We start from the raw sequence: 13,418 nt of genomic DNA, 5'->3' as shown, positions 1-13,418 counted from the left end.
CTCATTTAGTCACCACCTTCGTAATCCCAGCCCCGCCACCTTCCACCCTACTACAACCACTCCCTAATGTTCCCAATCCCATCCCTTCTTTGTCAGATCCTAACCTTATCTCAATTTGTCCTTATCTAGGGTCAATTTAATAACCTGATCAACTGTGGATATTTTTAAGATTTTGAGATGAGTATAATGGCTCACAAAGTCAATTTAGATTAATTATGAGCTCATTTATCGACTAAAATTTAAAGATTAAAATTTGGCTGAAAGACCCAATCATTTACAATTAAAACTAGCGGTAATCCGTGCGATGCACGAAAAAATAGATTATATATATTTTGTGTGATAAATAAATCATTTTAATCTTAAATTATATCTTAATAGCGACAAACTATAATATTAAGCCATCTAGGTAGATGTTAACAATAATTAACCCACAAAATTTTACAATAAAATTTGATATGCATAAGAAATTATTAATTATAAAAATTGTTGAGAATAATAGTATCACAATCACTTGATAATATCTATACTATATATATAAATTTACATGGACTTTTAAATCAGTGGTGTATAATATTATTGTGGGATCAAATTATGAATAAATATCAACTTTTAATTATAATTTATAAGTAGTTTTTTAAAAAATTTAATCTAAGTTTGTTGCCTTGCTTATAAAAAGAACTTCTCAAACAAATCATTAATTGATTATATTAACAACTCTCTATCTTTGATTTCCTCTATCAATGACACACTCATATCATATCAAAGTATAAATCATTCTCCAAAGTTTGAATAATACTTGCATAGTTCCTACGTCATTTTAAAAAAATTAATCAAGATAAGAATGTCATAGTATTATAAAAATTATATAAGAGAATAGTTTTAATCCATTTTATTTATAAAAAAAATGATAAAAAATTATTTGAATTGTATTTGAAAAAATATAACAAATGATAACTTTAATCATTATATACCCAAAAAAAAAAAAAATTATATCGGTTACTCAACGAAAAAATGATCAAATACAAATAGAGTCATGAACATTGAATTGAATCATATGGGCTCTAAATTGATAGTATAATCTAGCAAATCAACTAATAATAACATAGAGATATTGACAAATATGTAGTACTTCCCTTTCATCTTTGTATTATATTCATTAATTTCATATATTATATGAAAGTTTTATTCGTCTCGATCCTTCAATAAAATAAGGATCAAGAAAATAAATTTGATAAGAAATTGATTCTAAACTTAATTATTGAAAAAACAAAAATTTCAAAGAGAGAATTTAGATATGGGATTGAAGAAATACTATAACGAATGACAGCCTTATAAAAAATTTTTTTAAAAAAATATAACAATGATCTAATGTAAATTATTTTTAAAAACTAATAGAAAGAATCTCAAATTATTACCTTTTATAAGTATAGTGAAGAAAATTAATTTTGTGAGATTTTTGTGCTACCTTCTCCCATGTAGCCTTTATTATTTCATTATTAATACTATTCTCCTTCAGAGCGATAATTTTTTTTTTTTAATAATCTTTATCATTTGGTAGATAATAACGAATAATAAAAATTATCAAGAGAAGGTTAAGAATTTAATAGGAGATAAAAAGTTATAGATAAGAGCATTTCATAAGATAAAAAATTTAAAATAAAAAAAGATAATATGTGATATGAGAAAAAAAATGAGTAAATCAAAATAAAGATTTAGATATATATGTTTTTGATAGATATATAGATTAACAAATCATATCTTTATCTAAATTTTATTATTTTAATTTTTTGAAAATCAATTATTTAATCTTTATCTTTATTTGTAGGCCACGAAATTAATCTTTATAAATTATTTATCAATTTTTATATGTTTATTTATCTATGTCATGAAATTATTATTTTTAAATAATTTAAAATTTTTTTATCTTTATCTATAGGTCATGAAATAAATTTTCATAAATTATTTATGAATTTTATCTGTTTATCTATAATGAAATTAATTAAAGTACGAAATGAGGGGGAAAAAAAGAGAGTAATTTTGTTTTTTTAAAAAAAAAAAAATCAATTATTTAATCTTTATCTTTATTTGTAGGCCATGAAATTAATTTTTATAAGTTATTTATCAACTTTTATTTGTTTATGTATGGGAAGAAATTTTAAATTATTTATAAGTTATGAAATTAATTTTTTAAAATTAATTGTTTATTTTTTATCTTTATCTGTAGATTATAAAATCAAATTTCAGTTTTTATATGTTTATCTATATGGAGGAATTTTGAAATTCAAATCTTTATCCATAAGTAATGAAATTAATTTTAATTTTAATTAATCAAACAAATAAAAAATAAAAAAAAAATAGAAAACATGAAAGGCAATCAAAGAAAGTTGCCATGTAAGAAAGAGAGTGCTTTAAAATTATAAGAATTTAGGAATAAATATTTAGAGGATTTTGACAAAACAACTACATTTGGTTATATATATAGTATAGATTTGTCAATGATTCAAATTTAAGTTATTATTAATAAAAAAAAAAAGTTCATTTAATAATCTTTTAAAACTAAATTTGGTTTCAGTTTTTAGAATTCACTTTTTAGAAAATTCTGTTTTTTCATTTTTTGTATTTTTTGTTTTCACTTAATTTTATTAATATTTTAAGCAATTTTTTTAATTTTTAGACACACCTAACATAAATACGCTTAAAAAAATATAATATTTGTGATTTTTTTAAAAACAATTCACTAAATACCAAAATGACAAAAAAAAAAAAACTAAAATTCAGTATATTTTTCATATTTTTGTGTATTTATTAATTTTTAAAAATATTTTTCCACAAAATGTCTTACTATTTAGATAAATATAAGTAAGGCGTATCTAATAAAGTAAAAATTTTAAAAATATTCACTAAAAATTAAAAAAAAAAAACACACACACACACACAAAATAAAAAATTAAAACTAAACACAATAAATAATTAATAATCCTTTTTTTTGCTTGGGTCCATTTAGGATTTTAAGGCCAAGTTTGGCAATACCAAAATAATCCATCTTTTTATCTTTTTATCTTTTTTTCATCACATCACCTCTCTATTTTTCTGTACATCTTTTTGTAAAAAAATAAAAAATACACTTATTTAGATCATTCCAAACAACCCCTAAAAATAGCTTTAGGGCTGGACTGGAGATCACCCTTTAAGATTAATGTGAGGTGAGATTGGGCTTCGAATAACGCATGTACTGATGCCTGACTGGAAAACGACCCGGTATGCCACCCGGAATCCATTAAAACTATCAACATAAAATTGTGGCCTTGTTTGGTATGACTTTGGGAAAAACATTTTGAAGAGAATTTTTGAAAATTTTGTTTGATTCATAATTTTTTTCAAAAAAATTTTCAAAATCACTTTTTCTTTCATATACATCAATCAATCACTTTTTCTTTCTCCTCTCTAATTTTCAATCATTTTTTCTCTCACATACATCTACTCAATTATAATAAAAAATCAAATTATTCCAAACTTCAAAACTATTTTCAAAATATATAACCAAACAAACTATGCCTCCGTTTGGGAAGCAAGATTTGGGGTAAAATAATCATATAAGACAAAATAGGTTATTTTAGTCCAATAAGACAAAACATCACATCCAACCCATAATCATTACATTCTTTTTTCACAAAAATTCAAAAAAGCCAAAAAAATCCTTTCCAAATGAGACTTTTTAGCCCCAAGCTAAAATAATCAAAAAGCCAAAAATCAAAAAGCCAACCTACTTCCCAAACGAATTCATAGACTCTCTTCCCAAAATATTTTTTGAAAACTTATCTCCCAAAATCAAACCAAACAAGGCTGCAGTCTCTGCCTTCGTTTGGCATGTCAGACTTTTTGGCTATTTTAGTCACAAAAAGATAAGATAAACTTTTTACATACAACCCATAATCATTTCATTTTTTCTCTCACAAAAGTCAAAAAATTCTATCATAAACAAGACTTTTTAGTTCGTTTAGGTAGTTAAAAAGTTAAAAAATTAAAAAGTCAATGCACATTCCAAACGAACCCATGTCTATCATATCCCATGAAACCCTAAGGTCATGTTTGGTTTCAATCTTTAAAAAAAGAGAAAAAATTCAAAAAAGTTTTAAAAAATAAAAATTAATTTGATAAAAATAAGGGATTGTTTGGGATGGCCTAAATAAGTGCACTTTTTGACTTTTTTGATTAAAAAGTTGAGGAAAAAAATATGGTTGTTTGGGTTAACTTTTTAACTTTTTATGAAAAAATGTGTATTAAAAAATTGTATAAATTAGTGTGTAGGGGAAAATTAGGATTGAGAGTTGTGCAGCCGTAATTTTTGATTTTTGGTGAATAGTGATAACTTTTAAACTTTTTAAGTAACTTTTTGACTTTTTGGCCACATGCCAAACTTAGCCTAAATATCAAAAATATAATTTTAAATTTTTTACAAATATTTTTACCTTTCAAAAATATAAAATTATATAAAAATAATAAGCATTTTTCATTTTTTCATTTTTTTTACAAAAACTAATTTAAAATTTCATTTTTATTTTTAATTTAAGAAATGAAAACCAGACCAGTATGTAAATCTCTCTCGATTGCGAGTGACGGGTAAGAAGAGCAAGAGCGCTGAAGGTGCCAAGAAGAGATCATGTAGGGTTTCTCTAGGTGGCAATGGAAGCTCCTTAATGGGCGGAGCCCGGAAGATAAAGACAGTAATTGATGGGGTATAGAGAGTTCTTTTTCTCTATTTTTGTAATTTCTGCCCTTTAATAATTAGAGAATTATCTGAATTCTCTGTACTGTATTATCACTCGATTGCAATACAAATATAATGAACAAAAAAAAAATTGCAAATCAATTCTCAAATTCAAGGTTTGCAAGCATGACCATCCTACAATTTGTAGTTTATATTTCAGAGCTCATGAGTTCTATCTTTAGTGGACCCAAATTTGCAGGTGGGAATTAGAAGAAAAAAAATTATAAATACATGGGGGGTAAGTACTCGCACCCTTTCATATATTGGTAATTTTTTTTCTCAACCCCCACTGCATGTATGTCTCCCTTCTATTTAATTTTTTTTCCCTCAACTCCCACTGCGTGTAGGTCTCCCTTCTATTTAAAAAATAATGCTCAATTAGTACACGCGTGTTTGGAAGAGAAAAAATTAGGTACACAACTAACCTTTGACATAGGGTACAAAATGGTTGTCCCAATTCTTGAACCGATAGTAAACAAAGTGGTTGGCTCAAGATTTAAACCCATAACGTCAAGGTTATTATGTAAAAAATTTACCATTGAACCAATCGTATATGTTGTCATTCATTGAATGTGGGTATATCTTTTTAGGTGGAAAAGAATATGTTCTTGTTGTGGATGATGTTTTTAATGGGTTATGCCATAGAAAGGTTGGAGCTTCCTTAGGGAGTAAGTTCATATGCCAGCTTTTCTTTTCGTGAGTCTTCTTCAATAGTGTATGTATGTATAATATGATCAATGGGAGACTAATTGAAGCCCAAGTTTGCTTCACTTTTAATATCATGATTTTTAATATTTCTTCTTCAAGAAGAGGAAAGGATACGGTATTGCTATGCATCTTCTTTTATTTAGAGTCATTCACTTTCCCTTTATCCTTAGAAAACGTCTCGGAGATGTAATGCGATTTGTGGGAGTTTAAGTCAGAGTATACGGACAAGGTTCTATTTTGAAGGTAATAGCTTTTGTTTACATGGAATAAATAAATTAAGTATGTGAAATCAAGCTCACTTATGTCATTGTCACTCATTCAATCAAATGATAACCATTTCATCGTTGTTGGGACAGATGGATAAGTTTTATGAGCTTCTCGAAAAGGATGTGCACAGGCAGGTATCAGATGCGTCAAGTGCATTCAGCACACTGCTTTTGATTTTATATAATCATTGTAGACTGGACCTTTTTTTTGTGTGTGTGCGCGCGCGCGCATGTGTTTGGCATTGTCTTTTGCTGTTCCTTAGATGAGCAAGTTAATTTGTTAAAAGTGGAGAAGATTAGCTCAGAGCATTTACATGCTAATTTCTCTCTACAGCTTGGACATTTATTTGGATGAATACTTTCTGCCTCTTGAATTTTATACCACAAATTTATGTTTGTTACTACTTGCATTTGTAGGGAGATCTCAGATCAGCCTCATTGTGGATTTGTAGAAAAGAATCTCTCAATGAATGTGGAGACTCGAGTAGCTGGCTCGGAAGGTTCACTTCCTCATGTTTTTCTATTCAAGTTCTAATTTTCCTATATTGGGTCCATTGCACTTGTATTTCTCTGATGAGCCCCTTCTACTTCTATTGTTAAAGTATTTTCTGAGTTTCTTTAACAGAGCAAGGTTATCGGGTTCTTGCTGTGGAGTAGACAGACGCCTGAACAACTTGAGCTTCCAAGGAGAAGGGTTCCAAAGACAAGGTCAAACTGCATTCAGAATATCACAACTCATCAATAAATTTTTTAGATGAGTCATGTGAATCATACCTTTAATATTAATTTTTGAAATTCATTTTATTTACAAGTTCTCCTACTGATGAAAATTAGTTGTCTTTTTATCTTATCTCATTATCTTGAGAGATGAGAGCAATATGTCAGGTTATCAGGTCTGAAAGCATTTGACCTGCTGAACATGTGGATTTTGTAATTCTTACCTTGTCTTGGGCACCTATGTTATTTATAATCATGTTGACATTATTTTATGGTTCATGCAGTATCAGCAACCCACAATTCAATCGTGTCAATGGATGAGCATGTACGTAGGACATCAACTTCCGATGGGCAAGCCATAGTGTAAGCCACTAAAGAAATATTGAAAATGCTATTTCTTTCAAATCAGTATAATTTTTAGTTATTGGTTTCTCACTAACTGCTGGTGTTCTCAAAAGTTTAATGGGTGAAAAGTCCAATAGATCTCATTTTTTCTTTTTTGGATATAATTTACTCCAATATCGCTGCCCTTCCCTAATTGCACTAATGACTAAAAGGTTCGTGTGCGTATCGGATTCCGCACTAGATGAAAGTGGATCGGGGCCCTGCACTCAGTTGGACTATCTGGGGACTGAGGTTCCTGCCATAAGAAGCACCGTTAGAGTTGCCTAGTCGGGGTTGGCCGGATAACCCCTCCGGTGTGGGAATTAGTGATCGGAGAGAGTGTATATTGAGTTGAGTTTGTAGTTTTTGCTTGGAATTGTTCAGTTACCGTCAATGTGAAGTTCATGTTGTACATATAGTGTTCCTTGCTTGCTTCTCAAGGTGAGTTCATGGAGCTTGGATGCTGCCAGATGTCCTTTTAACATTGCTCACGGTGGGGGACCACCCGGTAGTTGCCATTGAATGCATATACTCATTGTAGTCATGCTGATAACAAACCACATTCCTTTGGTTCAACAACTTCTGTGATTCTAGGTGTAGGGGACCAGCTGAGGTGGCAACTTGTACGTGCACACGTTCATAACTTCCACGCTTCCTTGCGAGGTTTCCTCAGCTCGGTACCGATGTTCCTCAGCTCGGCATCATTATGCCTTGTCTCGACCTTTTACAGGATCACTCATGGAGATGGACTGGTCCATTCGGGTATCTTTGTATGGGCTCGGCCTATCATCTGTTCAGCCCATAGATTCAGTCCCCCAGCTCGGCCCAGCCCAGCACCACGGCTGGACTAGCCTTTCCACTGCGGGTTGGGCCCAAGTGCTTGAGGACTTAGGTGGACTGTTGATCATGAAGTTGGGCTTAATTGGTTTGCCCATATGCTCATCCAGCCCACTTGGATTCGGACTTCAGTGGATTGGGCTGGCCCAAGGCTCAGACCCGACCCATTTCACATTTAGCCCCTTTATTTGCCCCCTAGCTCGCGCTAAGGTTCCCCTTGGGGAGAGCTATTGTTCTGCTTCCCAAGCGTCGCGTCGTTTCGGTTTTTCCCCAATTCAGCCTTGGTGACGGTTCAATCCTGACACACAATCCCTGCATGCGTCCTTTCATGGTGACACGTGGCAATGTGAGATAGGTGTGTAGAGATAGTGCGTCGATTCCATACTGAAGGTCGTACTCTGTGTACCTGCGCGCCAACTAGTGCAATTAATGCTCTGGCTGTCAATACAAATCCCTTTATCTGCTTTTTTGTTCCTCTAGAGAGTTTCAAAGAGAGAGAAAGAACTCCTCCCGTTCCTCTGAACCAGTCTCGTTGGTGCCCTGCTCAGACCTTTCGCCGCTGATCTTGCTCTGCTACCACTGTTCTAATCTCTATAAGTCCTCTTGTGACTCTTCTTCTCTTGCCTCTTTTTGTCTTAATCATCTTGTTTGGCCCACTTGCTGTCTGTGTTCCATGCTCTGTTATCTGAGTCCCACCTCTGTTCCGTTAAGTTTGTTAAATGGGGAAGTTCCGTTCACTGGTTGATACCCTCGAGGCCATGGCTATGTTCCGCCTGGACTATAATATTCCCAATGACGTTACCCTTTCGTTGGTGAAAGTAGACACCAAGCGTATGGCACGAGGAATACCGTTGCTTTTCCCATCGCGGCCATAGTCGAGGGAGGGGTTCGGTTCCCTCTTGACCCGTTGGTACGCCTGTTTCTGTATCAAGTCTAGTTAACCCCAAGGCAAGTATCTGTGAACCTTTTCCGTGTTGTTTGCGACGTATTTTCCCTCAACAGACGATTGGGTTTGAACCTTGACATATGGGATATCTTAGGTTGTTATACTCTTTCTCATAACAAAGACCACAGCATGTATTACTTGCGTGTTCGCTCGTTTGATTGCCATTTGGTTACTGGGTTGCCCGATTCGGATAAACACAACGACGATTTCTTACAAGGTGGTGGAAATTGGGAGTTCCCCGCCGGAACTGAGTTTCAGACTGAGAGGATGCCCTAGAAAGACGACTACCCAGGTTCGGGCCTCCTCTTCTAATGCCTTTTGTATTTCTTACTTTATTTTGGATATTGCTCTAATGGGTCACTTCTTTTTTGCAGAGGCCTCTCGTTTCCAACGGAGACCGAACCAAGAGAATGCTGAAGCCATAAAAGCTGCCCTGAGGTATAAAAAGAGATCTGCACCCGAGTTATTGGACTACCAGTCTACTTACCGCTCCATTATTCCAAAGAAACCAAGGCTCGCTGCTGCCCTTTTGGACTCTGATACCGAGACTGACACGTCTCTCACTCCTTTGGTCACGAGCCGTCGCAGGAGTTAGGGTACACTTTCGGAGAGAGCACCCTCCCCTGCCCCCAGTTTCGCAGGGGGTGGGTCTGTGGTGAAGAGAAGTGTCACGACCCAAACCCGGTCCTGTAGGTTTAGCACTGTAACTGGCCAGTAATTCGTGGATTACCAAAGGCCTCTGAATAGATTAGCAAGTAATAAGGGGCTGCAGAAGCAATAGTACAAAATAGACAAGGTCCAATGAGCTGTGATAACGTACATGGGACAGAACATTTCAAAACTTACTTATATATATACAAACATGCTAGTCCAGATACACAATATTTACAAATATTTACAAAAATGAACTTCTCAAGATCTGACTTTACAAATAGTTATAGAGACTAGCATGAAAATAAAAATAGCCCTGGTGTTAGACTTCAGACGGAACCTCCTCAGGAGGCACAATGGTTCGCTGACCAAAAACAGTACAAAAGGGCGTCAACTCTGGCCCTGGTCATGTGTCGGCTCACCTACATACATAATATAAACTGTGAGCGAAAACCCAGTGAATAATAATAGGGTAAAGGGGTTATATGAATGATGTCCAGCACAAGTTAGAATCCAGCATTTAAATCAGAGCATAATCAGACTTCAAACAGAAATAGATTCATATACATTTACATATTCAGATTTCGCATAAGATCATACGTGGTACACCCATTAGCTATCAGAACAGATTGGTCCAGAGACCCACATACATAGTTGGTACCAACGACCACAAAGGTCTATAACTTGTACGCAACTAGCCATGGTATTGTTACCTCCAGGCAAGGGCCACGTGCAAATTGGCCGCAGTATTGTTACCCTCGGGTGAGGGCCACATGCAGATTGGCCGCGGTATTGTTACCCCCGGGCGAGGGCCACGTAAACTAAGGGTGCCACAAATACTTTTCAGAAGATTGGACATTCATTCATAATTCGTAAGATAGCATTTCAGAAAACAGATCATACAACACCAGTCAGAAAATACTTAAGTTGAACATAACTTTACAGAGTTATTACTCACAGTGGGCTTGGAGACAGACAGACAGAGCAGATTGATCAGACAGGACGTGGCACGTGACCTACACGACACATAACAGATACACACTTGAAACACACGTTCTAATTGTACAAAACTTATTTCGTTGGCTCTTAGTGTGTTTCTAATCTCTTAAATCCTCACTATAGAGTCTTAAATATGGCTTAGGAATACCTAGGATGGACTGAGGATGCAAAGATGCGCTTTAAAACACTTTTCAAAATTTTGCTAAAATAGGGGTCCCACTAGAGCGTGGCCTTCTACGCTCGAGCGGAGATGCAGACAAAAGGAATCTGCTCGAGCGTGTATTACTCCGCTCGAGCGGACTGCAAGCTACAGTAAAAGTACTGATGCATGAAATTCACGCTCGATGGGCGCTCGATACCCACTCGAGCGTGAGACACAAGTCCTCGCTCGAGCATACATTACCCTGCTCGAGCGGACTGCAAACAGAGGCAAAGTACTGGATACACGAAATTCCCGCTCGAGCGTCATTCTACCCGCTCGAGCGTACTGCATGAACCCAGTATGTACGCTCGAGCGTGGAGTTTTCCGCTCGAGCGTGAGTCCAAAATCTGGAATTTCTAGATTCGAACATCAAGCTCAAAACTCAACTATAATGCATCAAATTCGATCCTTTTGGGCTAATTTCCTGGGAAACACTTGTAAACTCATAATATCACATGTTTTGAAGATCAATTTGAGAAATCAAAGCCTAAAGGTAGTTCAATTAAACATAATTTTCAAATAAACTTCAAGAACATGAAGAACAATGCAAATTCAACACATGCATGGGTTCCTTGAAGCTCCAAAGTTCTAAAACAAGATCAAATGCAAGATTTAACTTCAAAACATGGTGAGTTCATGGACTATACCAAAAATGTGGACATGCATGCAAGAATTTCTATGAAAACATCCTCAAACTTCATGATATACACATGCATGCATGATATAAGCTTCAATTCAACATTTTCAACAAATTCTTGCCTTAAACTCTAAACTTCCATGAACCATGCAAGAATTAAACTTAAATGCAAGCTCAAGAAGTTGGTTCTCCTACTTAGACCTTGAATGACAAGATATACAAGCTCAATTTGCACAATTAACCTTCAATCCTTCTAGTTCCCAAGCCAATACTTTGTTGAACTCAATTTTCCCTCTCTCACTCTCCTATGTTTCTTCTTGGTCCCAAAATGGCTGAGGAAATGAATCAAGAGCTCCTAATCAAGATTGGACAAAGTGGCCCACTAAGGGGCAAAAATGTAATTACGAGCATTCACTAAATCTATGTTTCATCAAGCATTATTTAATCTAATTTAATCGCTCCGAACCGAATTTTAATTAAACCTACCATAAAATTTCATAAATCCTAACTAGCACATAAATCAAGTCAGTTCCTGATTCGGACGCTGATAAGGCTTTCAATTCGTAGTTTAAAGTCAAAGACATGAACAGATCATTTTATGTAAACACGTAAATAATGCAATACACATGCAATTAAATCCCAAATCCTTGCTAAATTACTGTTAAGCATAATTAATCATGAATTAGCATTAATCAGAGGTCGGGGTCATTACAGTCTTCCCCCCTTAAAAGAGTTTGGTCCTCCAAACTCGAATTACCTTCATTTTGAATCAACATTGGGTCCAATGGGAACAATTCTGGATATCTTTTCATCATGTCTTCCTCGATTTCCCAAGTTGCATAGGTTTCTCCGTGGTTTTGCCAATCAACTTTTACCAACGGTATTTCTTTATTTCTCAACCTTTTGATCCGGCGATTCACAATCTGGATAGGTCTTTCCTCATAAGTGTAGTCATCTTTCAAAAGTACACGTGTCGGTTCGATGACGTGAAGTGGATCTCTTAAATATTCTCGTAGCATTGATACACGAAAGACGTTATACATATGTTCCATTACTGGAGGCAAGGCTACCCGATACGATACTAGATTGATCTTTTCGAGGACTTTATAAGGTCCAACATATCTTGGCGTCAATTTTCTCTTAACACCAAACCGAGTTTGACCCTTCATCGGGGTCACCATTATGAACATGTGGTCCCTAACTTAATATTCCCTATCTCTTATTTGGACATCAGCATAGTTTTTCTGCCGTCTCTGTGTAGTTTTCAGGCGTTGCTAGATCAGTTTCACTTTCTCAGTTGTTTCTTGTACAAGTTTTGGTCCCAACAGAGGTCTATCGCCTACTTCAGCCCAACATAGCGGAGATCTTCGTAAGGAGCCATTTCAATGCTTGAATGGTAAATGTTGTTGTACACAAATTCAGCTAATGGCAAGTAGGTCTCCCAATTCCCTTGGAAGTCTAACACACACATTCTGAGCATATCCCCCAGAGTTTGGTTCTCCAGAGTTTGGTTCGTTCGTTTAGTTTGGCCATCTGTCTGTGGGTGATAGGCACTGCTTAGTCTTAATTCAGTCCTCAAAGCCTATTGTAAACTCTGCCAAAATCTCGATACAAACTTTGAGTCCCTGTCAGACACAATAGATACTGGCACTCCATGCAATCTCACAATTTCAGTCATATAGATATTGGCCAATTTATCAGCATTATAAATAGTTTTGACAGGCAGAAAATGGGCAGACTTAGTTAAACGGTCAACTATAACCCAGATAGAGTCCATACCTCGGGAAGAACGAGGCAATCCCACAATGAAGTCCATAGTAATGTGCTCTCATTTCCATTCCGGTATTGGGAGCGGTTGTAGCAAACCAGCGGGTCGTTGATGCTCAGCTTTAACCTGTTGGTAATGTAGACATCTAGCCACAAAGTCTGCAATACTCTTTTTCATTCCAGGCCACCAAAAATTCTGTTTCAAATTATGATACATCTTCGTGTTCCCCAAATGCATAGCAAACTTACTACTGTGAGCTTCGGTCATAACACGTTTCCTCAAATCATCGCAATCGGGTACACAAAGACGGTTTTGAAATTTTAGCACATCATTCTCAAACACAAATCCTGGCCTTGGCTTCGAATTAAATTCCTCTATGATCTTTTTCAAGTATTCATCTTCACATTGTTTTTGTTTGATCTCATCAAGAATAGCAGGTTGAGCAGAAATAGCAGATAACAGCCCATCTTGTTCTAGGTCATTTGGCAATTCTTTTTGGTTGGACAACAAACATGACAAACTTGCACCGGATTTT

Source organism: Camellia sinensis, chromosome 14 (genome assembly GCF_055761805.1).
Source record: "Camellia sinensis isolate YWXY chromosome 14, ASM5576180v1, whole genome shotgun sequence".
In the NCBI taxonomy this organism is placed as follows: domain Eukaryota; kingdom Viridiplantae; phylum Streptophyta; class Magnoliopsida; order Ericales; family Theaceae; genus Camellia; species Camellia sinensis.
Note: the sequence above shows the minus strand (reverse complement) of the source record.